This window comes from Sebastes umbrosus, chromosome 18 (assembly GCF_015220745.1).
Source record: "Sebastes umbrosus isolate fSebUmb1 chromosome 18, fSebUmb1.pri, whole genome shotgun sequence".
Taxonomy (NCBI): domain Eukaryota; kingdom Metazoa; phylum Chordata; class Actinopteri; order Perciformes; family Sebastidae; genus Sebastes; species Sebastes umbrosus.
The window spans coordinates 28755908-28782951 of NC_051286.1; the positions used below are offsets into that span (position 1 = coordinate 28755908).

The following is a 27044-nucleotide window of genomic DNA, read 5'->3' on the forward strand; positions in this document are numbered from 1 at the left end:
GTTAAGGGTACTGATGATGTTGTCACTGATGTTAAGTTAAGGGTACTGATGATGTTGTCACTGATGTTAAGTTAAGGGTACTGATGATGTTGTCACTGATGTTAAGTTAAGGGTACTGATGATGTTGTTACTGATGTTAAGTTAAGGGTACTTATGATGTTGTCACTGATGTGAAGTTAAGGGTACTTATGATGTTGTTACTGATGTTAAGTTAAGGGTACTGATGATGTTGTCACTGATGTTAAGTTAAGGGTACTGATGATGTTGTCACTGATGTTAAGTTAAGGGTACTGATGATGTTGTCACTGATGTTAAGTTAAGGGTACTGATGATGTTGTTACTGATGTTAAGTTAAGGGTACTGATGATGTTGTTACTGATGTTAAGTTAAGGGTACTGATGATGTTGTTACTGATGGTAAGTTAAGGGTACTGATGATGTTGTTATTGATGTTAAGTTAAGGGTACTGATGATGTTGTCACTGATGTTAAGTTAAGGGTACTGATGATGTTGTTATTGATGTTAAGTTAAGGGTACTGATGATGTTGTCACTGATGTTAAGTTAAGGGTACTGATGATGTTGTTACTGATGTTAAGTTAAGGGTACTGATGATGTTGTTATTGATGTTAAGTTAAGGGTACTGATGATGTTGTCACTGATGCTAAGTTAAGGGTACTGATGATGTTGTCACTGATGTTAAGTTAAGGGTACTGATGATGTTGTTACTGATGTTAAGTTAAGGGTACTGATGATGTTGTTATTGATGTTAAGTTAAGGGTACTGATGATGTTGTCACTGATGCTAAGTTAAGGGTACTGATGATGTTGTCACTGATGTTAAGTTAAGGGTACTTATGATGTTGTTACTGATGGTAAGTTAAGGGTACTTATGATGTTGTTATTGATGTTAAGTTAAGGGTACTGATGATGTTGTCACTGATGGTAAGTTAAGGGTACTTATGATGTTGTTACTGATGTTAAGTTAAGAGTACTGATGATGTTGTTATTGATGTTAAGTTAAGGGTACTGATGATGTTGTCACTGATGTTAAGTTAAGGGTACTGATGATGTTGTCACTGATGTTAAGTTAAGGGTACTGATGATGTTGTCACTGATGTTAAGTTAAGGATACTGATGATGTTGTTACTGATGTTAAGTTAAGGGTACTGATGATGTTGTTACTGATGGTAAGTTAAGGGTACTTATGATGTTGTCACTGATGTGAAGTTAAGGGTACTTATGATGTTGTTACTGATGTTAAGTTAAGGGTACTGATGATGTTGTCACTGATGTTAAGTTAAGGGTACTGATGATGTTGTCACTGATGTTAAGTTAAGGGTACTGATGATGTTGTCACTGATGTTAAGTTAAGGGTACTGATGATGTTGTCACTGATGTTAAGTTAAGGGTACTGATGATGTTGTCACTGATGTTAAGTTAAGGATACTGATGATGTTGTTACTGATGTTAAGTTAAGGGTACTGATGATGTTGTTACTGATGGTAAGTTAAGGGTACTGATGATGTTGTTATTGATGTTAAGTTAAGGGTACTGATGATGTTGTCACTGATGTTAAGTTAAGGGTACTGATGATGTTGTCACTGATGTTAAGTTAAGGATACTGATGATGTTGTTACTGATGTTAAGTTAAGGGTACTGATGATGTTGTTACTGATGGTAAGTTAAGGGTACTGATGATGTTGTTATTGATGTTAAGTTAAGGGTACTGATGATGTTGTCACTGATGTTAAGTTAAGGGTACTGATGATGTTGTTATTGATGTTAAGTTAAGGGTACTGATGATGTTGTCACTGATGTTAAGTTAAGAGTACTGATGATGTTGTTACTGATGTTAAGTTAAGGGTACTGATGATGTTGTTACTGATGTTAAGTTAAGGGTACTTATGATGTTGTTACTGATGTTAAGTTAAGGGTACTTATGATGTTGTTACTGATGGTAAGTTAAGGGTACTGATGATGTTGTCACTGATGTTAAGTTAAGGGTACTGATGATGTTGTCACTGATGTTAAGTTAAGGGTACTGATGATGTTGTTATTGATGTTAAGTTAAGGGTACTGATGATGTTGTCACTGATGTTAAGTTAAGGGTACTGATGATGTTGTTACTGATGTTAAGTTAAGGGTACTGATGATGTTGTTACTGATGTTAAGTTAAGGGTACTTATGATGTTGTTACTGATGTTAAGTTAAGAGTACTGATGATGTTGTTAACTGATGGTAAGTTAAGGGTACTTATGATGTTGTTACTGATGTTAAGTTAAGAGTACTGATGATGTTGTTATTGATGTTAAGTTAAGGGTACTGATGATGTTGTCACTGATGTTAAGTTAAGGGTACTGATGATGTTGTTATTGATGTTAAGTTAAGGGTACTGATGATGTTGTCACTGATGTTAAGTTAAGAGTACTGATGATGTTGTTACTGATGTTAAGTTAAGGGTACTGATGATGTTGTTACTGATGTTAAGTTAAGGGTACTGATGATGTTGTCACTGATGTTAAGTTAAGAGTACTGATGATGTTGTCACTGATGTTAAGTTAAGGATACTGATGATGTTGTTACTGATGTTAAGTTAAGGGTACTGATGATGTTGTTACTGATGGTAAGTTAAGGGTACTTATGATGTTGTCACTGATGTTAAGTTAAGGGTACTTATGATGTTGTTACTGATGGTAAGTTAAGGGTACTTATGATGTTGTTACTGATGGTAAGTTAAGGGTACTGATGATGTTGTCACTGATGTTAAGTTAAGGGTACTGATGATGTTGTTATTGATGTTAAGTTAAGGGTACTGATGATGTTGTCACTGATGTTAAGTTAAGGGTACTGATGATGTTGTCACTGATGTTAAGTTAAGGGTACTGATGATGTTGTCACTGATGTTAAGTTAAGGGTACTGATGATGTTGTTATTGATGTTAAGTTAAGGGTACTGATGATGTTGTCACTGATGTTAAGTTAAGGGTACTGATGATGTTGTTTACTGAAGTTAAGGGTTTGAACTTTGCTCACTGTCTAGTCTAGCCAGGGACGGCTGTAGCCCCCCAGACACCTAACCCTAGCCCCATAAACCGCAACACACATCAGACATCACAGTGGTTTTAAGACAAGTTAATTGTTTTTTTTCACATAAATAACTATATTTATTATAGTATAAATAAACAATTGGTCCCTGATATTGTTGGTGTGAGAAAGAGAGTTACAGGAGTGAATAGGCATTTATTTATTTGTCAATTATTTTTACCTCAATGCAGAAAATGAGGACGGGCGTACACCGGCCAGACCAGAAGGTGGTGCTATAGGCAGCCGCCTAGAAAGCCTCCTCAATGATGCCACTAACTTGTTCAGACAATGAATATGAATGAGTATATGACATGTTTCAGTGGATCTGAAAGAACAGTTAACTTGTAGCCCTGGTAGTTACTCCCATGGCCCAGATAAGATACAGGATGTTGAATCCTTTACTTTGCAAGGTAATCAAAAAACAGATGTACAGAATGCAAAATATATATATATATGTTGTACATTGTTTTCTTGCAAGGCCATCAGAATGCTTTAGCGCTCGGCCTGTATTTCAGTGACAGTGATTAAGATTCAGCAGCAGACTGTTGCAGAGTCTTTGCGTAGAAGAGATTGTGCTGCCTGAGCAGGTGTATCCCAGGGGATACTTACTCATACATCTTCATAAGCATCAGTGCACCGGGGCCTCCAATCTCTACGTGCTGCTGCACATTTAACTGAATAAACAACGCTGTCCAAGTTATTCATTGCAGGCCAATAATGATGTTTTTTTCTCTATTGCAGCTGCAGATCTGAATCACAGATCTCCTTGTATAACACATTTGTTTTGCTTGCACTCACTGCAGCCAAACAGTAATCAGCAACAAGGGGTTAATAAACCCAACATTCTACCCAAAGTAACATCACCACTTTATAAAAATATACAGTAGCTGCAAGCAGCAATGATCGGGGTCCAAGACTGACAATGAGCACTTGAAAACAGAGGACATGGATTACTACACTGTTATACCCCCGCGACAACGTAGTCACATGGGTCGCGGGACAACATCGTGACCATGCTCACTTTGACTTGGTGTTTTTACTTGCTTTTACTGCCAAGAGCTGTCGTTGTTTTTCTATGACAATGACAATAAAGTCTCTAAGTCTAAGACATTTTTATGATTTTTTGTGACATACTATATACTATGTCTTTTTATTTATTTTTACTATACTGTGACTTTTTTATGATGATTGTGACAAACTACATTATATTGTTTTGATGATATAACTATCAATATTCTCGTTCTTCAAGATTACTCCTAACTGGAACGTTTGAAATAGAAGGAATATTTTGGGGATTTGGAGCTCTGTCAATCATACGAGGATTTCCATAAGTTTTGAATCGTATCACAAGCATACAGTACAAGAGGTGCTCTGTTGTTTTCCTACATTAGTGCAGCAGCGACGGTTATCTGCATCAACTTCAAACCTTGTTATGATGAATTAATTTGACGGATACATTTTGTTTACAGTTTTTAAATGCATGTCTTTATGTTTAGGGGGAATTGGAAATTGTAGTAATTTTGTTCTAGCTAATATTTCAGTTTTTCCATATTTTTCCCTCCTTGTTAAACCAGGGGAGATTGTATTGTAAGTAGCCTATTACCTCAGAAATGTATTATTACATATTTTGTGTAATAAATCCACATAGGGCTAGTCTATATTTATATTATGTAATTTAGATGTTGGCATGTTATCTAGAATGTTTTTTGATTTACTGAATAAGTAATGTTGGAATGTTTTGTGTTACCTTAATGTAGGTTTTAATAAAGCAATCCAAGTTATGTATTATGTATTAGTAAACTCCAATTTAAGTATATTTCAACCTCTCTCGTGCAGTGACTCTGTCTCTTCGCTCACCTTTTCTCCGGTTTGGCGCCTCCTTTGCGAGGATGGTTTTCAGCTTGCAGGTACTAGATATATTTGATGCTTGTATCATGTGCATGTGCCTGGTTTTTATCTGAACAGGTTGTGAGAAGAATTAAACACCATATTACAGTAACTGGAATAAATATGTATGGAAGAATTATTCCACATGCTGAGAATCAGCAGTATATTAAATTCAGCATCATCTCTGTAAAGGTTCTCATTGGTCCAGGTCACTGGATATCTTGTAGGCTCACATCCAAGAGGCTTCATCAGTATGGAGCTGATGGAGGGAATTGTCCTCCTGACCGAACAGACAAAGTCCAGTTGAAGGGTTCCTACGCTTATTCACCTTTTTTGCTTAGTTTAAAATGTAATCATGTTCTCAAAATGTAATAACTTATTAAATTATGCAGAGAACTGCTACGTTACGCTCTCACGCTTTTCTTATATTATGTGCAGTTATTACATTATGAGCTTTTATTACATTTAAATGATTACATTATGTGCAGTTATTACATTATGAGTTGCTAAAAATGGACAACAAATATTCAGAGTTGAGTGGAATGAATAAGAGAAAGTAAATGAGGCCATGATGAGGAGACAATGTGGTGACGACTAGTGTGTGTGTGCTCCAGTGTTTGCTTGAAGGCTGTATACGTCCACATGTAGGCGGCGGACTTGGAAGGGAAGGGGGTCTGGATAAGAAGTGCAAGTATGACATCTGTGTAATGGGAGCTAATCAGTGAAGGAGGAGGGTGCGTGTGAAAGACCGCAAGCTCTCCTTGAGTTTCACAGATTGTGATATCAGCAGTGGGAGGCAGATACGGTGTGTGTCCAGGGTAATAGTGTTGGCTCTGCCCCACGGGAAGGGAAGGATTGCATATCGCTTTAATGAATTGCAAGACAGACAACCCTGTGGGGGCCGCTGCCTCATGTGAGCACATAACATGGATATATTGTGTTTCCTTTAGGCATGTGGACTGGCTAATTGACAGATGGATAGCTAATTCTAGCTCTTCATTTGAGACCAAGCAAACAAAAGTGCACACTGTTCTATATAAGTCTGTCCCAGTCTGGTTCCTCCTGGCCTCATTTTGTCTTTAACTATTTTGCTGATGTCACATGAGTTTATTATATCTATTTGTTTTGCCTACTGGGGACAGCTTGACCCTAAAAAGTATGATACCCTTATGTAAAAGAAGGAAAAGTTCCAAAGTTTTAGCCAGGCTGCATGAGAGAAGATAACAAAGGATATAGCTTATGTGTCAAAGAAATGCAGATACATCTCATGAAGCCTTTTGCTCTAAACAGAGGACGTTTCTGCAGTAGTTCACTCTGATAATGTGCTAATAATGGGTTTCAACACTTCCTCCATTGTGTCAAACTAAAAGCCTTCCAGACAACGGACGGGCTTCTCTTTAGTTCAACATCAATCAAAACCAAATGAAGAGTAGAAGTGACTGGAAATAATTAGAGAATGAAACATTTTAATTGTGTTTAATGGTGAATATGACGTGACTGTAGTTGTACTGATGAGATTAGTGTTACAGCATCACACAGCATCAACAACAAACAGGGAGACACACACACACACACACACACACACTGAGATGCTGGGCTATTTTTCTTCCATAGTCTTCTGTCAGACTAGACTTGGAAAATATCCAAAATATACCTGTAGGTGTTTCTTTTACTACACTTTTATTTATTTATTTCCATCTGCAGATTTCTCTAAAATTCACCAAAAGTTAACATAACATAATGCCTCATTTGCATATTTAAACATAAACTTTCAGAAAACTCTTAATGTAATAAATCCATTGAGGAAGTTTTTTGGTGATATCTATTAGAAAAAAAAATGTCCCCTCTTCCCCTGTAGTGTCTTCAAGACGTATGGAATCCACATCTTTAAAGGCTGTTTTCTCTAAATGAGCTTTTTCTCAGACTCTGAGCCAGAAATCTCCAGTTCAGCAGCTCTTACATCCACCAGACTTCCCAGTTCCATTCCTCTCTATATTCTGAAGGTATGTTCATATATCATCCATAGCCTGATTTATACAACATTATATTCTTAAAAACATGGCAAAAATGGATTTCTTATGGCTGTTGTCAGTATTTTCTGATATGTGGAGATAAAAAGCGATATCCACCCTTTGGCTGTAATATGTCAACAAAATGAAACAAGAATGTTGAACCTGTTACCCTATTCACCTGTAGTGTCTCCCTTTAATGGACCCTCCCAGCCAAGTATTTCACACGATTGTACTTCTATAACCAGAGTGACAACAAACCTTTTGAATCCCATTTACAGGACATTATGAATAAAGGCCTGTCCCTAACATTAAACATTAAACATTGAAAAAGAAACTCCACATGAAAAGGTTCATTTTCTTAGTAAGGAACTCCAAGGAGTATACCAGTTTATTCACAACTTGGGTCTTGTAGTTTTGTCCATCATTTCTAGGAGTTATGATAAATTCGTACTCAACGGTTTCCTGTTGGACTCCATGTGAGTTCCTGTTTGTGGATCCCTCATAGAAGCCTTGCAGCTCAGGGAGGCGGCATGTACAGCTTCATCAGAGCAGGCTGGTCTCATACGCTGTTCGTATACCTACCAAAAGTAATGCACTGTAATTTATGTATAGTATATCCCACGAAATTAATTTGTGTGTAATTCATGTAGTCGTGAATCAGGAATAATAAAGAGTGGCGAACGCCATATAGGTTGGGGTGGATGGGTGGGTGACAGGATCGTGTCCTGTGTGAAATCAGAAGTCAACATTGAGTTATTGTCACATAACTGATGTAGTTACGTAACACCACTTCTGGAGTTGGTTTAAGCCAAACCACCGTCTTTTACTAAAGCTAACTAAGGAGTTTTGTTGCCTTAACTTAAGGAAAGTGTTTCCTGTGAAGACGGAAGTTTATTTTGAAAAGACTTTAACATGTAACACGTGTTGTTGGACATTCGTAGGAAAACAAACGAAAAAGGAGGAATAACTTTGTTGTAAAATATCCTATAAACCGTTGTATGAGAATATGTTGATCAGAGCTGTGAGGATCAAGGTTGAGCAGTGCTGGCCAAATATTTCCCCTGCAGCACTGTCACTCATTACAGCACAACAGCTGCCCGAGGCTCCGAGAATCCCATTAGCAGGAACAGTGAGGACGGCGTCGGGCAAAGATATAGTCTCATCTTTGCTTTAATCATTGGACAGAGTCTGTGATTGCTTTCCGCCCAGGTAGACGTGTCCAACATCCTGAATGGGTGCGGCCTGTCCTGCACTAGTTTGTGTTACCACAGTAAATGGGCTACTGGCCTGTGTCTCTGCTTTATTCCTGTTCCTGGGGCTGATGAGTCCCTGTGGTTTGATCTTCCGTCTCCACAGACATGTAGATTTGTTCAATAACACAACACCAATGAATAACAGTAGGTGGATTGCACATGCCCCATGTCACCCCTGTGAGTATGTGGCAGTGCTGGGTGCTGGGTGCTGGGTGCTGGGTGCTGGGTGCTGGGGGTGTTAGCTCCAGTATGGCTTGAGACTCGGGGGATATCCTCCCTGGAGGGCTCCAATCCTCAATCATCTACTGCCTGTGGCTTCACTTCCAATCCTTAACTTTATCTGCTTCTAACCTCACCTCCAGCTTCTCATCCCTCTCATTTTGAAAAGGAGAAAGACGGGGTAACACTGAGGTAAACTACACATGTGAATGAAATGGAAACCGGACATGTGTGCCTGGGGAAATGAAGACCTGCTGATAGTTTGTACGATGCTTTCTCAAAGACATTCATCACTATTTAAATCATTGTCTCTCCATTTGTTGCTGCTCTTGCTGGTTTCACTGTTTGCAATGCAAAACACCTCAGCAGCACACAACAAGTGTGCAGTATAAAGATATATGTTGTGTCATGATCTGTTTATGAGGTAGCTATTCTTCAACAAATCTCTGTCCAGTTTGAGAACTGTTGCTTCATGGCAATCTTTGATAAACATGATTTATTTGCATTGATGTAAAGCAGTACTGTGATTTTCAGGTATTTCATTAAGTGGATCAGGTAAAACAGATATTCCCATCTGTGTTTGTTATATCACGGTATATATCAATATTGGGATATAAAATGACGAACCAATTATCCTTATTGTCTTCAAGCTGTTGTTTGAAAATAGGATTGGACATCATGGTAAAGTGAGGATGTCTTTGAACATCAATGGACATTTCAAGTGTCTTCTACATCCTACTCATCTCAGGAGATTTCATTTTATGGCTTTTCAAACAATGTCATCTACTTTATGTCTGAACATGAGAGCATCTAACAGGAAGGGAGACTTCAGAGAGCAGGTCCAAAGCACACTGGAGCTCACGGATTTCACTTTATTAGAAGACTAACGTTTCGACGCCGACTGTCTTCAGAGTCAGGACGTTTTTCTTTTATTGGTATTGATAAGGTCATTCTGGGACCGAAAGGATGGTAAAAACTTTGTAAGGAAACAGAAAGAGGCTTTCTGAATTTATAATCTCAGAAGGTTACATCTGTGAAGAATGAAATTAGATGTTGTTGTTTTTGTAGTATTTTAATACAAGAAACTGTTTAATAATCAATGAGGTCATGAATTATATCCTACTTTCTTGATGGCATAATTCTGATTGTGTGGTCATTTTAATTAATGTAACATTTTGCTGTGTACTTTTATTCTCTCCTATTCTGAGGCTGACCACATGTACATAGAGCTCGCGTTGGATACGGGGGCGAGTTTAGGCTCATGAAGGGGTGCTCGAGCACACCTCAATTTCATCTCTTCACCCTAAAAAATGATTATCAAACCCTCTCAGACTGCCGACATTACTGTCTTTAACAGGCTGTAGCGGACTCTTAATGCTACGAGTGAAGATGAACCGGTATCAAATGAAACTAGAAAACCTAAGAAATCCAAACCATGTCATGCTAGCTTGTTGACAAGGAGGCTAAATAACGCTCCAAACTTACACTAAATGTTGGTGAGGGAAAACTGGCATGGTTATTTCCAAAAGGGTCCCTTGACCTCTGACCTCCAGATCAGTGAATGTAAATGGGTTCTATGGGTACCCACGAGTCTCCCCTTTACAGACATGCCCACTTTATGATAATCACATGCAGTATAAATGTGTTATTGTCTCCTATTCTAAAATGGTGTGTTAGAATATTTCTGCATACTGGGGTCCCTAAACAGTCTTGAATTCCATAAATTGGGTATCACTGTAAAGCTGAGACTCTGGTGGATCCAATGAGCCCAACTGGATTCATGTGTGATGATGTTAGTCCCCATAGGAGACATTTCATTGTAGTGACACCATTGTTTTGAAACTTGATGAAACTGTATAAAATGACGTATAACCCAGAACGACTGAGAGCCTGAAATTCACCAGAATGCAGGAAATTAAGTTTCCTGGGGGAGGAACCCCAAACCCCCCCCCCCCCCCTATATGTGTCCCCCACCCCAATGTTGAACCAGAACCTACGCCCTTCACTGTACACATGGTACATTATCAATGGGGCCTTAGCCCCCTGAAGGTCTGATCCCAGAGTCAGGCCTGGTTGGATAACTGACAGATGTTCTTGTAGTAAGCTGTAAAACCCAGTGATGGAGGCCTGGTACTGAGACACCTTGGTTCAGTAAAGAGCAGACTTTTTCAACAAGGCAGTTCATTGTTTATTATACCTGAGCAGCAGTTGCCATCTTCCTTCACCTTCCTTGGAGCACTTTTGGTAGGTCCTGACCACTGCAGATCGGGAACATCCCACAAGAGCTGCAGTTCTGGAGATGCTCGGACCCGGTCGTCTAGCCAGCACTATGTGGCCCTCGTCAAAGTCACTCACATCCTTACGCTGGCCCATTTTTTCTGCTTCCAACACAAAGTTCGAAGTTCAAAATGTTCACTTGCTGTCTAATATATCCCCCCCACTGCCAGGTGGCGTGGTAACCAGATAATCCATGTTATTCACTTCACCTGTCAGTGGTCTGAATGTTCTGGCTGATCAGTGTATTTCATGTGTCATACACAGTGCTAGGTTCAAGGTGCCGTGCAGACAGGTTAAAACAACAACAAAGTAAAAATAATACCATTTAAAAACATTTAGTTAAATGCACTTGAAAACAAGGATTTCAGTCTGGATTTAAAAGTTCCAATGGTTGGGGCATTCCTCAGGCCGAGAGCTGTGATGCATAATGACTGAAAGCTTCTGCTTGTTCAGATTTTGCCCTGCAGGCACCACTAGCAGTCCACCCTCTAAGAGGTCTCGCAGGGTCATATTGCTGAAGAATGTCAGTCATCTATTTAAGGCCAACTCCATGTAGACCTTTATAAATAAGTAGTAAGACATTAAAACCACCAGTGTAGAGATTTGAGACCTGGGTGATGGAGGCTGTGCTTTTGGTTTTGCTCAGAAGTCTTGCGGCTGAATTTTGAATTGTTTGAGTTGCAGGTACCTGATGATCTTTTTAGAAAGTCGTGTCACAAGTCCATCGCCGTAATCAATTTTGCTGGAGATAAAAGCATGATTTTTTCCAAATCTTGATTTGTCATCAGGTCCCTGAGTCTGGTGTGTGTTTAAGGTGACTAAATGCTGATTAAAGCTGCAGTTGGTAACTTTTTATAAAAATTACTTTTTGTCAAACGGTCACTATATCCTGACAGTCCTGCCCTCCAAGAGGCAATTCAGAGTCCCGACATTTAACCGCATCAGGCTGAAGAACGCTTTTGTCCATCAGTCCATCTTGTTGCTAAATAATAATTAATGTGCTGCTAACGACATGTAATGTCTGTGTACTTTTTCTCAAACTAAGCTGCCTATGGATGAAAAATGAATTTCAGTGCAAACTGACAATAAAGTTGTATCGTATCGTAGTAGTATACATGAGACAGAAAATCTGGGGAAAAGCAGGTTCTTCTTCCTCTGTTTAGTGCTCCTGATGGTATCTGCAAGATTTTACCATGCCTGAAGAAACACAACCAATCAGAGCGGAGCAGTCTCTACAGCAGCTGTCAATCACTGCTCACCAAGCTCGTTAACTGAACGGTCAAACTGGGCAGTGCTGACCAAATATGAATCATTATTCTGTTACTGTAATGTCTATTTATCTCCTCAGATGTTCTCAGAAACATCTTGTAGTGCACGGTTTAGCTGTAAAATGAGGAAGTTTGTGAGAGTATCTCTAACAGAGTATCTCTGTTGACGGGCTCAACTCTGACATCAGGACTGATGTCTTTGTAGTTAGCTAATCTCAAGTCTAATACCATCAATTTAAGTTAAAGGACGCAATTCATCACACTTATCAGTTGAGGGAAATTTGGGAGTTATTTGAGGGGCGGGATTTGTCAGTCTCTCCAGCAAATAAGGTGCATTATGTTTCTTATACTGGAAGGAAAGGATTGTTTTGCTTTGCCAGGGAATGGAGCATGTCTGTGGAGATACCAAGTTTGGTTTTACGTTCAGCTTGTTTCAACCTTACATCTGGATCATGTCTCCAGGGTGCTTGCTGTTTATGAGTGATTGTCTTGTGTTTTTAGAATAGAAACCATTATTATGGCAACCAGACGTTTGTCCTCTTTTCAATCATTTGCTCGGTTAAAAACCTATCACACAGCAAAATGTCCCACAGCGGGATCCTCAGTTCTCTGCCATGTTGGCATCGTTAGTGTATTCAAGTTCAAGTTCAAGTTCAAGATATCAATTTGTCCCAGAGGGGCAATAGATTTACCCTCAGTAGCAACAACAATAAAACAGGGCTAGACACACAAACACACATACATAACCACATTCTAAAAACACATAAATACAGGAGTAAAAAAAAATACAAGTATGTATGAAGTATGAAAAGTTACAATATGAGTAAAAAGAACAGGCAGGTTGGTTGGTTGATGCAACCTGTACCAACTTGAAGGTCTCTATAGCTGAAATAATCTAGGCTAACATGATGTAGCCAGAGTTTTATACCAGCGAAGTCACAGTTGAGCTCTGTTGTTGGTCTGATCCAGAGCTCATCCACTCTGTCATTGGTTGGCCGACAGTCCGACAGACTATCGCCCGCCCACTGACAGCATGGCAGCAGCTCGCTGGTCCAGGACCTGCAGAGAGCCTTGATGTGCATATCAGTCTGCTGCTGAAAGGGTGCAACCATCTGCTACTTCATATGGAGCTGTGCAGCTTGTTCCTGTTTCTACGGGGCTATGGCACAGCGTGAAGAAACATGATAGAGAGGTTCCAGCTCTGGAATAGATGCTTTCAACTGAAAAGAACGGTTTCCAATATTCCAGTTTTTGTCCATTTCACTCTTTGTCCAGTGTTGTTACTTACTTGTAAAGTATAACCCTTCAAATCAATGGCTTTAAATCAGTGATTCCCAAAGACTGGGTCAGGACCCACAGGTGGGTCGCAGGAGATTTTATTAGGGTCTCCAAATAAATGTAGAGAATTTCTTCTATAGTCTCTATAGTCTCTCTCTCTGGGGGCGTATGGCCCCAGGATATCCCAGCGAGTCCAGGCAGGCTGTAAACAGCAGATATCTTTAGATAAAAGCATTAAACGGTGTGCGTTTTAGTTTATAGTCCTAGAGAACACTCATAGTAACACTAGTCATTGGTGACCAACCAACATCTATTACTGCCTCCCATTCACAGCAGTCTAGAACCGGGCCTGGACCCCGGAAACACTGACCTAAATGACATTAGAGAATATAGAGTTTTCTCATTTGCACTCATCCAGTCCAGTACTGAATGCCAGGGATTATATTCCTGCTGTTAAATCCAGTGTCAACGTTCAGCACCAACACAGGAAGTAGTGTGCCCTATAGAGAGGTCAGAGGTGAAAGGTCGGGCAGGTGCATGGGCATGTAGCATGGCTGGAGACCTGCAATAAATGTTTGCCTTTTTATGAATTATTAACCCTAATCTGCAGATTATTTTTCACTGTCCTCAGCAGTGAATTTGTCAGAATGTTTTTTTTCTTGTAATGTTTAAGACAATATTAATTTAAGATAACAAAGCAGCATCTCTATTTGTTATACATTTGCAGAATCTGCGGAGGTGTCATCAGAATTCTGCAGGTGCAGAGTACCTGTGGGCCTGTAATTTGTAATCTACCATAACCAGTCATTTTGGTTCATAAGGCATTCAGAAGGCGTCCGACTGACCATCCCGTACCAAAGAGTTTAGGACACAGACTGTTATACCCCCCATTATTCACACATTTCTACCAAGCTTCCATCAAAGTTTAAAACCCAAGAACCAAGAAGAACAAACATACTGGGATTCTGTATGTCTGACAGGCGAAACCTTAACCGTACCTTACCTTTAGTAAGGTATTAACTTGAAAAGACTAAAGTCTAAAGAATATACATAAATAAATAACTACTTTTTTTCATGTTGGTGCATAATATTAAAACATGAAGTGAAGTGCTGAAGTGTCCCACCTGCTGGGAGCAGAGAAGTCTTAATTGCTCCTTGAGGGGAGTCTCGGACGCGCATGGCGGTGCACGTTCACACATGCTTGAGGATGGGGATGGATTTAAGCTTTGTATCTTTGTTTGTTCGTCTCCTGTCTTGTCACTCATAAGTCCCGTATAACTCGTCTTGTTAAAACGACTTCATGAATAAATGTGACTTGACGTGTATTCTGTTCTCAGAAGGCTGCTGGAATAAATTACAGCTTTATCTTCATTCCCACGTGGTGGACTAAGAGCTTTTCCTCCAACTCATATGAGAAACAAGGTGTCATGCTGTAGTAGCAGAGCCAATGCATTGTTGCTGTGTGATAGTAGAGCTTTGTTATTACGGTGTTTGTATACTGTAGATTGGTCTGTGTATCTTTTGGTCGTTTGATTTGCCTTTCACAAAAGGATATTACAATACAAAAAATTAGGGGTTATTTAATTTTATTTTAAAATGCAAAAATTGAAATTGAAATACAAGGCGTTTTTCTTTATCAGGGTCAAAAAGGGTCAAACTAAACTTAAAAAACTGGTTGATTTTCATTTTTTATTTCTAAAAACAAAACATAAAATCACTAGAAGACAGAAATGAAAAAAACGCAGGAAAATGAACCCGTTTTTTAACGCCTCTTATTTCAATTTCAATTTTTGCATTGTAAAATGAAAATCAAATAACCACTAATTTTTTGTATTTTAATATCCTTTTGAAAAAGGAAAATCGAATGACCAAAAGATACACAGACCTAGATTAGACGGCAAGGCAGACTATATAGTTCAATCTCACTCAAGAACACACATCTGTATCCTACGGGAGCCCATTAATGCCAGGAAAGGAAAGATAGAAAGATATAAAGTCACATTTTTAAGATACGTCAACATTGTGAAAAGTCAAAATGATCCTGGGATAGTAAATCAAAAGCTGAATGCTCTCATCAATCAATCATAACATCACTTCATTATTTCTTTCACTGTCAAAATATCAGATATAAAGTCAAAATCATTTGTTTTTAATCAAAATTATTCAGTTTGAATAGAGATCAAGGCATATTTTAATATCTATATTATAATAATTAATATTTGAATGGATCAGTTCTAGTGTGTTCAGCCTGCTGGTGACAGCCGGCTCTATACTGGGAGCACTGGGAACACTGGGAACACACTGGGAGCATTTCTCTGCAGACAGGAGTGGAAATTAGTGTGCATGAAAAAGAAATATGTGTTTGCACTGGTGATTGACTCTGTTCTGACACCCGGGGTCGACAATATTCACTGATGGGATGGTAACAGATCTGTTATCGCTGCTCTCCTTCAGTGTTCCACTGGATATCCAGGTCGTAGGTAGTAGCTGCTGTGGTATATCATAGATTCAGTCATTAATTCCCAGAGGAAGTGGACGACAGCCCAAACTAAAAGGATCACTCTGTAACACCGCTGTACAACGCCTTCTCTGCAGCTCATCATCTCATATCAATTAAGTAATAGTAGAGATGCAACAATCAGTCAATCGCCGGAAAAAAACGGCAACTGATTTGATAATCGATGAATCAATAATTATGCAAAAATGGCAGTAAATACAGTTTTCAACCTCTCAAATATGGAGATTTTTATACCATATAAAACTCAATATCTTTGGCATTTTTGGACAAAACAAGACATTTAAAGACATCACCTTGGACTTTGAGAAACTGGGACGGACATTTTTCACTGTTTTCTGACATTTTAAAGATCAAATGATGATAATCTACAAAATAATCGGCAGATTAATCAATAATATAAATGACTGTTAGTTGCATCCCGAAGTAATAGTAATTTCAGATTCTCAGCTTTGTAGTTTTGAATCAGGAACTTCAGTATTTGAATAAAGCAGCTTGTGATAAATCAGGTGCTACAGCTGTTATTTCAACATGTCAGACACATATTTAATCATCATTTAGGTCGATAGAAGTATGGGATCGGACAGGCGGACCCATTTTTGTGAGAGGATTGTGTGTGTCTCTCTCTGCAGCATGGCCTCATTGTATGTCTCTCATTCATTTATCTCTAAAACTTTCTGTCCTCTAAGCTGCTCTGCATGCAGAGCGAGCCCCCGTCTCCTGCCGAGGCCTTCATCTTAGTTTCCTCTCTGTTTAACCTGTCATCACGCTGTTGTTCATGCAGGAGCATAAAGACATGAAAAGGTTCTTCTTCACGTTGCTGAAAGTCAGCTGAGACTCGTAGTGGCACAGCGATTAGGGAGAGACGCTCATTTAATTGGAGAAGTTTGGGTTCAAGCCCCCCCCGCATCAGCACACTGATGAAAACAGTGAATTACCAGCAGCTCCAGCTCTGCAGCTGACCCCGACCTCTGTGTGGAAGAGGAAATACAAACACAGAATATTAGAGAGCTGGGCTCTTGTTAGTGCTGTTATTATTACACTGTAACTGCTCAGCTCACGGAGCATGGACACACTGCTCGGTTTAGAGTGTCCTTCCACTCCCCTGGTGTATTCAGAGCAGTCTGGATTATTCATGTTTTCCATTTTTATCTGAGGAAATGAGACCTATTCCTACACATACTCTTACATCTGTGAGTTAGAATGGAAACAGAGCCTCATGACGTCTCTAAAAATAACTCTCCTGTCTTGTGGTGCATCAGCCTGCTTTACATCCACATTACTGTACCAGTAAATATTAGAAACTACAGTAGTGTGTGTAAATTAGAGGTAAATAGTGTTGGAATGCTGTGAGAAATCAGGTAGAGCATGAACAGATTACACTGACGACAGATATTTACCATGCAGGGTGACATTGGTGCAGACAGTGAAGGACAACAGAGACCCAAAGTTCAGTGAGTTAAACACAGCAGTCTAATTGCTGACTGAGTTTAAGGACTTACTCTGTGTGCTCAGGGGTTATATATCATATAATATACTGTATATATAGGAAACGTCTGGGAACGTCTGGAGTAGGCCCCTGTACGAGAGATCTTCAACTCACACCTCTGGCGGAGCTTTTCTGGCATCCCTGTGGAGGTTGGGGGCATTGAACCCGAGTGGGCGATGTTCAATGATTCCAGTGCTGAAGCTGCGGCGGTGAGCTGTGGTCATAAGGTCTTGGGTGCCTCAAGGGGCGGCAACCCTTGAACACCGTGGTGGACACCGTTGGTCAGGGAAGCTGTCCGACTGAAGAAGGAGGCCTTCCGGGATATGTTATGTTATGTAAGGACTCCGGAGGCAGGTGCAAGGTACCGACAGACCCAAAGGGCAGCAGCCACTGCCGGGAAGGAGGCAAAGCAGCGGGTGTGGGAGGAGTTCGGAGCAGCCATGGAGAAGGGTTTTCGGTCGGCACCAAAGTGCTTCTGGAAAACCATCCGGCACATCAGGAGGGGGAAACGGGGAACCATCCAAGCTGTGTACAGTAAGGATGGGACACTGTTGACCTCAACTGAGGAGGTAATCGGGCGGTGGAAGGAGCACTTTGAGGAACTCCTGAATCTGACATATATACGCCCTCTATTGTAGAGGCAGAGCTGGAAGCTGATGGGGGACCATCATCAATTTCCCTGGTGGAAGTCACTGAGGTAGTCAAACAACTCCACGGTGGCCAAAGCCCCGGGGATTGATGAGATCCATCCAGAAATGCTGAAGGCTTTGGGTGTGGAGGAGCTGTCTTGGATGACACGTCTCTTCAACATTGCGTGGAGGTCGGAGACAGTGCCTAAGGAGTGGCAGACCAGGGTGGTGGTTCCCCTGTTCAAAATGCGGATTCCGTCCTGGCCGTGGAACAACGGACCAGCTCTTCTTCTCTCGCAAGGATCCTGGAGGGGGCTTGGGAGTATGCCTATCCAGTCTACTTGTGTTTTGTGGACTTGGAGAAGGCGTATGACCGGGTCCCCCGGGAGATAATGTTGGGGGTGCTGCGGGAGTATGGGTGAGGGGGGCACTTCTTAGGGCCATTCTGTACACCCAAAGTGAGAGCTGTGTTCGGGTTTTCGGCAGTAAGTCGGACTTGTTTCCGGTGGGGGTTGGCCTCCGCCAGGGCTGCGCTTTGTCACCAATCCTGTTCGTGATATTCATGGACAAGATATCGAGGCGTAGTCGGGGTTAGGAGGGTTTGCAGTTCGGTGTGCTGAGGATCTCATCGCTGCTTTTTGCAGATGATGTGGTCCTGTTGGCATCATCGGTCTGTGACCTCCAGCACTCACTGGATCGATTCGCAGCCGAGTGTGAAGCGGCAAGGATGAGGATCAGCACCTCTAATCTGAGGCCATGGTTTCTCAGCAGGAAAACGATGGATTGTGAGTCCTTACCCCAAGTGAAGGAGTTCAAGTACCTCAGGGTTTTGTTCGCGAGGTGAGGGGACAATGGAACGTGAGATTGGCCGGAGAAATCGGTATTGCATTCGCCTTTACCGCCACCGTTGTGACGAAAAGAGAGCTGAGCTGGAAGGCAAAGCTCTCGATCTACAGGTCAATCTTCGTTCCTACTCTCACCTGTGCTCATGAGGGCTGGGTCATGACCCAAAGAACTAGATCGCGGGTACAAGCGGCCGAAATGGGTTTTCTCAGGATGGAGGCTGGCGTCTCCCTTAGAGATAGGGTGAGAAGCTCAGTCATCCGTGAGGGACTCGGAGTAGAGACGCTACTCCTTTGCGTTGAAAGGAGCCAGCTGAGGTGGTTCGGGCATCTGGTAAGGATGCCCCCCTGGGCGCCTCCCTAGGGAGATGTTCACCCAGTCTCACATCACAATGTATAATAGCTGCGTTGGTCCACAGTGCACAACGTATTAGTTTTACAATAATGTCTCTAAAATTGTGAGATGAATATTTTTTTTAGTGTCTGTCGACACAACAGGTCACATGACTGCTCTGCTTTCACCTTTTCATTCTCCTGTTGCAATACTACCACTGCTACTACTACTACTACTACTTACTACTACTATAACAACTACTACTGCTACTGCTGCTACTACTACTAGTATGCTGCTATTTCTACCACTAGTGTTTCTACAGCTAGTGTTATTATGGTGAGGATGGGCTCTGAGCGAGGCGAATGGCGTTACCATGGTTTCACACTCGGCAGCTCACGTTACGGCAGTCTTGGAAAGGAGGATGTGAGCGGAGGGGTATTCAGTGGTTGCAATCTGCAACCACATCACTAGATTTCACCAATCCTCCACACTGTTCCTTTAGAATACATCAGATCAGTCTTGCGTATTTTTACAATGTCAATAAGTTTGATTTGTGTATCAAAAAGTACATTTATAGCATTGTATAGCATACATGATGAAACCCCTTCATCCAAACAATGCTTCCAAATGAGTGTATGATGATATGAGTGGTGGTTAACAGGGTGGAAACAATGCTAAGAGCTTATTACACACTTATTACACAGGCAGTTCTGTCCATCGGGATGGATTATTATTGGGAGATTCTTACACTCAAATAGCTCTTTTTCTTTCCTGTTTGTTCAATATTTCATAATAATTATATTTTTTATATTTTTAGTTTTCATGCCCAGTGTTGGGCAGTAACGTGTGATATCGTGATATCATTACTTTCCCCAGTAACGATAAGTGTACAATTTCCAAAACAGTAATTATATTACAATATTAATCTAAGTATGCTGCGTTACTATTCGTTTTTTGTGGCAGGTAGGCTTATGTTACTCTGACGTGACGCGAGGACAGTAGCCTATTGCATCTTCGCATCGCGTCAAGTTGAACTTTGAACTTTCAGGCGAATAGCTTGGGCGCATGTGTGACGTTCCCTGGGGGCAGGAGACAGGCCTGCACTGCACCCTCAGTTTAACGTTTTGCACTCTCAGTTGAAAACTGAATAATAAATTCTTGGGTGTAACAGCACGTGTAACTGTATGAACTGTTCGGTACAGGACGTTCGCTCACAGTTTTTTATGCTATGAGATTTCAGACAGAAATCCAGAGTCCAGAGTTAACAACAACAATCTCACCTCAAGGTCCATTTATCAACTGTTGTGGACATTTTGATCAAGTGGATGGATGACCCCATTTGACCTTGAGGTTTTGTGACTGTTGTTCCAAAGTCAAAGATGATCTTTGCAGCTGAACAGGGATAACAAGTCAGGATGCTCACAGCGTATCACTGCTGGAGATTGGCAATAAAGATCCTTATTTTCAGACTAATAAACGCATCTGTTTCTAGGGAGTACCATGAGACAGTCCTGCTCTATAGCTGAATATGGAAGCACTGTGCCAACAGAGCTCTTAGCCCCAGCCCTAGTGAAAGAAGAACTTAAATCTATAACAACAGAGCTTCTGTAGAAGGTAACATCCTTGCGACCCAATCTACGATGAAATAGAATCAATCAAAACACTGACATCTGCAGATTTCAGCTCAGCATTGACTGGAAGTGTAGGGTACCAAATAGAAGAGGAAGGTGAGGTACTGCTTGCTGTGCCCTGTTAGCGAACAGAAGGTCTTCACAGGAGACCGTGTTGTCCATCAGAGGACAGGTTAAACTGATGCAAACTGTCAACTTTAAACAGCTCCACCACCAAACCACACTGAGCAACAACAACTCTTCTTCTAATCACTGGAACCAGAAGCTCTCAGTCTCAGTGAAGAGAGCCCTGCTCATTAGGTCCCACAAGCTGCTGCCGTTATATGGATATATTGATTATGATTTCTGATCACATTATTCTGTCCGTTCCGAAAGCAGTCAACTCTCTAATTACTGTTCGAGACAGAGGCCACGTTCATCCTTACCACACATTCAAATGGACTCAATACTATTAATCGGTCAGCGAGACATTTACTTCAGCTTTCATTTCAAACCCATTTAATGATTTAATGCTGACGATCAGATGGAAGCTGTTAAAACTGACTCTGGCAGCAGCCTCTGTCGGGGGACTGCAGACACTGATGTCTGATTCTCTGCTCTACTTTTCGGTCTCTCTCATAAAGCTATAGCTGCTCATACTGCATTCCCAGCTGCTTTCTCTCTCTGTTCACCCTCTGAGAGCCGGGGGGGGTTCTTTAACCCTCCATCCCACCAACATCATTAACATACAAGGACTACTTACTGGGGTTCCCTCGGGTACCCCAACAATAAACTTCTGTTAGAAAACAACCATCATAGCAAAATGTAATATATTTCTTCCCAAAATATGATTAGTTATGTAATTAATGTCCATCTGAAGAATAAAATGAGATTGTTATTATTTTAGGAAAGTTACAGTTAATTTGCTTATATGTGTAAAACAATACTAGACAGAGCACATGAGGAAATGTGAGTCTGTCTCCTTCACCATGACTGACAGCCTTTCTTTCTTCTTCTTCCATTTAAACTGGATGCAATGGGTGTGTTTTTCACCGCGGCCCCCTGGGACCACGACACACTGGTGTTTCAAATTATTATTTGAAAAGCTCAAATTAAAACAGAAACAGGAAGGAACAGTGTGTAGCATTTTGGGGGATCTATTGGCAGAAATGGAATATAATATTAATAACAGTTTTTCTTTAGTGTATAATCACCTGGAACTTAGAATGGTTGTGTTCCGTTAGCTTAGAACGAGTCGTTTATATCTGCATAGAGAGAGGGTCCTCTTCACGGGTCCTCCATGTTTCTTCAGGAGCCCAGAACAGACAAACCAAACACTGGCTCTAGAGAGACACTTGCACATGTTCATGTCGGCCACCATAGTTCTCCTACACACTTGGCACAACCTCAGCCGCAACCTCACCGCTAGATACCAGCAGATCCTACACACCGCTCCTTTAAAACCATCTGTAACTGCACCATTCGCTGCTAAATCAGGGATGTATTGCATCAACCTTTGTTGTGGGTGACCATTTCTACTCCAAAACAAACTGTACAACTAAATTCATGCAGTTCATTTTGTACATTGACATATTTTGCATGTGTCAGTGAGGAACTAGATGGGATTTCACACAGGCAAGCAGCATCAGCACTACATTTCACACTCCAATTGTGCTTTTACCATGATACACGTGTCACACGTTGATATCTCATCAGTGAATCATGCTCCGCAGGGACAATAAAGTATCTCTTATCTTATCTTATCTTATCTTATCTCATCTCATTTTATCTTATTCTTATCATAAATGTCCCCTTTATCTGATTATGCGTAATCAACTTCAAAATGGTTACCAAAATAGAAGCCAGGTCTGCCTGGAACATCCTGCGTACAGGACCATGTCTGGTGGTATGTTATTGTAATGATCCGTTGGTGGGGAAACTTGCTTGTGTACAACACAGTACAGCCACAGTAAAAATATCTCGGTTCCATGAATAACTGCGGCTTTGCTTGTTACAGTTATTTCTTTATTAAAACATGGCATCTCACCTCCAGCTTTTCCCTCCATGACCCAGTTGAGAGCTGCATGCAGCGAGTCTCAGCTGGCGGGCTATTCCAGCTGACGGTGCACTAAACAGCCCAGCAACTGTATCGGTAACGCTTACCACTTTAAAATAGGAAGGCGCCCAGCGGTGGGGTGTGATGTACTCTGTAATTACATGCAAAACTAACCGTGAGACGGAATGATAATCTAAATTCAGAGATGTATTACAGTGAGGTGCAGAGCAAGCAAAAAATGGAAACACCTTGTGAAAAAATACAGCTCTGGGAGTCTGATGTTACAGTTTTACACTCCAAGTCGGTCACATGTTCTGAATATTGTTGATGACAGCATAGGTGGAAATTACAAATCACTTTGCTGATTCAAATCCTTTTATTTAGTTCAGTGCAAAGATTGTTAGTAGCAAGCAGGAAAGTAAGGGTGCAGAGTGTACGTCCCATCACACACTTTATTACCCAATAAAGTGTGTGTAAAGTAGCATGCATGTTTCACAATGAGCATCAGTTTACAGGAGACCTGCAGGACTTTGTCAGCCCAGCTCACTGATAGACCATTCTATCAGCATGTTTGACCTTCTCTATGAGGAGGTGGCGCTGGCCAATTAAGTCAAATGAGCCATATTCAAATCCAAAGCACTGAAAGCAATAAAGGGTTTATGACTGCAGTCACCTGGGATCCTGTCCTCTAATAATAAACTGGATCCTGTTCTCTAATAATAAAACTGGATCCTGTCCTCTAATAATAAAACTGGATCCTGTCCTCTAATAATAAAACTGGATCCTGTCCTCTAATAATAAACTGGATCCTGTCCTCTAATAATAAAACTGGATCCTGTCCTCTAATAATAAACTGGATCCTGTCCTCTAATAATAAACTGGACCCTGTCCTCTAATAATAAACTGGATGCCTGTCCTCTATAATAAACTGGATCCTGTCCTCTAATATAACTGGATCATGTCCTCCAGTAATAAACTGGATCCTGTCCTCTATATAATAAACTGGATCCTGTCCTCTAATAATAAACTGGACCCTGTCCTCTAATAATACACTGGACCCTGTCCTCTAATAATAAACTGGATCCTGTCCTCTAATAATAAACTGACACTGTCCTCTAATAATAAACTGGACCCTGTCCTCTAATAATACACGGATCCTGGCTATTTCAGACTGGGAGGAAAAGCAGATATGGTAACTTTTATGTGTGCAGACAAAAAACAAATGAGCTGATGTTAATTAGCTGACAACATCCCGCTCATTAGTTAGTTTGAAGCTTGTACTAACAACACAGTATCTTTGATGTAATCCAGGGCCTCTGTGGGAACAGTAAGTGAAAGACTGTTTTGATGAACCATGGGAAAAAAAAAAAACATGCAAGAACGTTAATAATAGCGTTAAGATAGCTGTGTGATGCAGCGCAGAGAGATGGCTCTGAACACGCCAAAGAAGAAAAGTCCCACAGGTGTCTCTCTCACGCCTCGTATTGATCTCCATCAGCTGCAGCGGTCCGCCGGGCGGTGTCAGCCACTCGGCTAATTGGGAGAAAAACAGGCAGCGAGGAGGCTCAGACCTCATTGTGTCTCTGATCCATAAACATGATGAGTTCAGATCCTGTCTCTCCTTTCATTAACTTCATCTCATCATGACAGGAAATGGAATAAAACATTCAGTGAGAATATGCAAAGTGAAAACAACAACAGGAAATGACTTCCTCTATAATGCAGTGTGTGCACGTGCCGGTCGGGGAGAAACCTCTTTGATATTGAAGGGATCTTTTTCCTTTTTTTTCCTCTTGTGGGAGCAGCCTAAGGTCAGCGCGCTGGGCTAATAACTGGGAGGCTGCCAGTGTGTGTGTGTGTGTGTGTGTGTGTGAGAACAGTGATAATGACTAACACTCTCTCCCTCTCCCATCCAACAACCATCAACACCTCCAACAGAGCACTTAACCTCCAGCTGCTCGGGGAGGCTGGTAGGACTGGCCAATATGTCACTGTGTCTGTCTGTAGCAATGTGAAGCCCAGTGTGAATGTAGAGCAGCAGACACACTGCTCAGCCAACAGTAGACCCAGTGTGACTGTAGAGCAGCAGACACACTGCTCAGCCAACAGTAGACCCAGTGTGTGACTGTAGAGCAGCAGACACACTGCCAGCCAACAGTAGAAAGTAGTGTTAATGCTGGCGGACCACGGTTTAGCACTCTGCAGTTTCACAAGCGTGTCGGAGAACTACGAGGAGCTAACGAAAACACAATGACTCTTAGTTCCAGGTGATTATACACTAATGAAAACATGTGAATATTACAGTACATTCCTTTGCTGCTAATAGATCTCCCAAAATGCTACACAAAATGATCACAATGTATACAGGTAGATCTCAAAAACCTCACAGACATTCAAGTACACACAGCAGCTTACAGAGAGCATGTGAAAGGATTGGTCTAAATTCTATGCTTACATGCATGTGTGCTTTCAAGACTTTATGGGTTACTGCAATCATTCCTCCTCCAATCATTCCCCCTCAACTCTCTGTGAAGTCATACCTTAGTCCAACTCGGAGGAAGAGATGGCCCTCTATGCAAGTTTAGTTGAAGCTAATATCAGACTCACACCAGTCTGAGTTAGACAAATCGAACTGGTATCTTGTCCTATTCACGTGGGTTTGCTGTCTGTGTTTTCTCCCTGCTATGCAGCTAATAGGACATATTCCTCCGCATGCACACTGTCTGAGGAAACGCAAAGAGAGAATTTTCTTTTGGCTAAGTCAGACTGATGAAGCCTCATATTAGCTTCAACTGGGAACTGGGAAGGCACAGAGCGAGGACTGTGGATTTGTTCCCCATTTCCTTGCAGTGTATAAGGCTCCTCCATGAAAGTATCACTTCACCACCAGTATAGTTGGTGTAACAATTATGGTGGCCAACTCCCTTAATATACAAATATGATGTGAGTGTTGTATTAGGATAATAGAATCCTAAGATCCTAAGAATGAAACGTTTGACAAGAGTCAAACGTTTCATTCTGGCCTTTGGTCAGGTACCTTACAAAACAAACATACAGCTGATGGGACGTTTGTCATTTTAAACCAGTGAAAGCAGTGTTCAAGTGACGGCCACAAATGAGAAGGTTGCTGTCATTACCTGCAAACTAACGCTAAAGTTTTGTACATTTCTCTGTACTAATAAAAGTGAAGGAGAGCTAAAATGTTTGTAAGGGTTTTTGTAAAGGTTTTGTAAGGGTTTTGTAAGGGTTTTGTAAGGTTTTTGTAAGCGCTGAAGCTTAGTATTTTGCCATATGAGAACCGGACCAAACTGTAACCAGCAATCTGAACCCTACCATACTTACCATCTCACTAGCTTCTACAGCAAAAGTTTCCAAGCTATCGCTCTGCAGTTTGATGACATTTAGTGTTTCACAAAGTGAACAATTCCACCAAAATGTGCTCTTAGCTGCCCCACTGTCATTTCAGTCTGTGGCTGAAGGTTCTAGAGATTGATGTACAGTGTCATCAGACAGACAGAAGTTGGTGGAATGCTCTGAAAAGTGATGCAACCACGGCTTCAGCATAGTTTGGAGTCTGTCAGACGAGTGCGTACACAGTGATTGACTGCTTAAGTGTACTCTGTCTGTCTTCCCACAGGAGGTCGTGATGATGAGGATGTGTTCGGAGCCCCAGGCACTGCAAAGGTGTGAAGATGGAGTCCTGACCTCAGATGGTTCTTCCACCTCATAATCCTCACCCTATTCACTGTGAGTATTTCATACATTTTCTGCTTTGTTTCCTGCAAAGACATCTATGTGACTGTAAAGAGCACATAAAGCCATCAAGGAATTCACCAAATGTCAGAGCTGAAGATGAAGAAAGGGCAGGCTGTTAGGGTTTTAAAACAAGGGCTGGCAGATATAGATTAAGCGCCTGCAACTAAAAGGTTGCACTATTGAAAACAGTGATTTTAAGAAGTCTGTGTCTTTGAAAAACTCTCAGGTATGACTGTGTCCGTGAAACCAGCTCAAAATATTGATGTACAAGTGTTGATGTGGAGGAGGTATCTCAGCCGTTTCACCAGGCAGACCGACGCTAGACTCTTCTGCAAAACACTGGATAGCGTTTTTTTAAAGTGGAAGTGAAACAGTCAACCAAGTTTAGCTGGTTTACTAAATGGATTTCCACTCTGATGAACAATTATATAACAAACATGACAAATGTCAGCATTAAAAAGAAAAAATAAGCTTTGTTTCATCTTTCATGGCTGGAGCGCCGCCATGTTGCAGTACTCTAACCTGTGACATCACCAG

The 27044-nt window shown here is 41.1% G+C and overlaps 1 protein-coding gene across 2 annotated transcripts in view; it reads left to right on the forward strand.

The window, feature by feature from the left end:
- The window catches only part of LOC119477063 (leucine-rich repeat and fibronectin type-III domain-containing protein 2-like), a 163494-nt gene that overhangs the window by 79017 nt on the left and 57433 nt on the right, over positions 1 to 27044 (forward strand). For both annotated transcript variants that reach the window (XM_037750904.1, XM_037750905.1), the window contains exon 3: positions 26389 to 26498. The gene's annotated coding sequence lies outside the window, so the exon portion shown is untranslated. The remainder of the gene's footprint in view (positions 1 to 26388; positions 26499 to 27044) is intronic.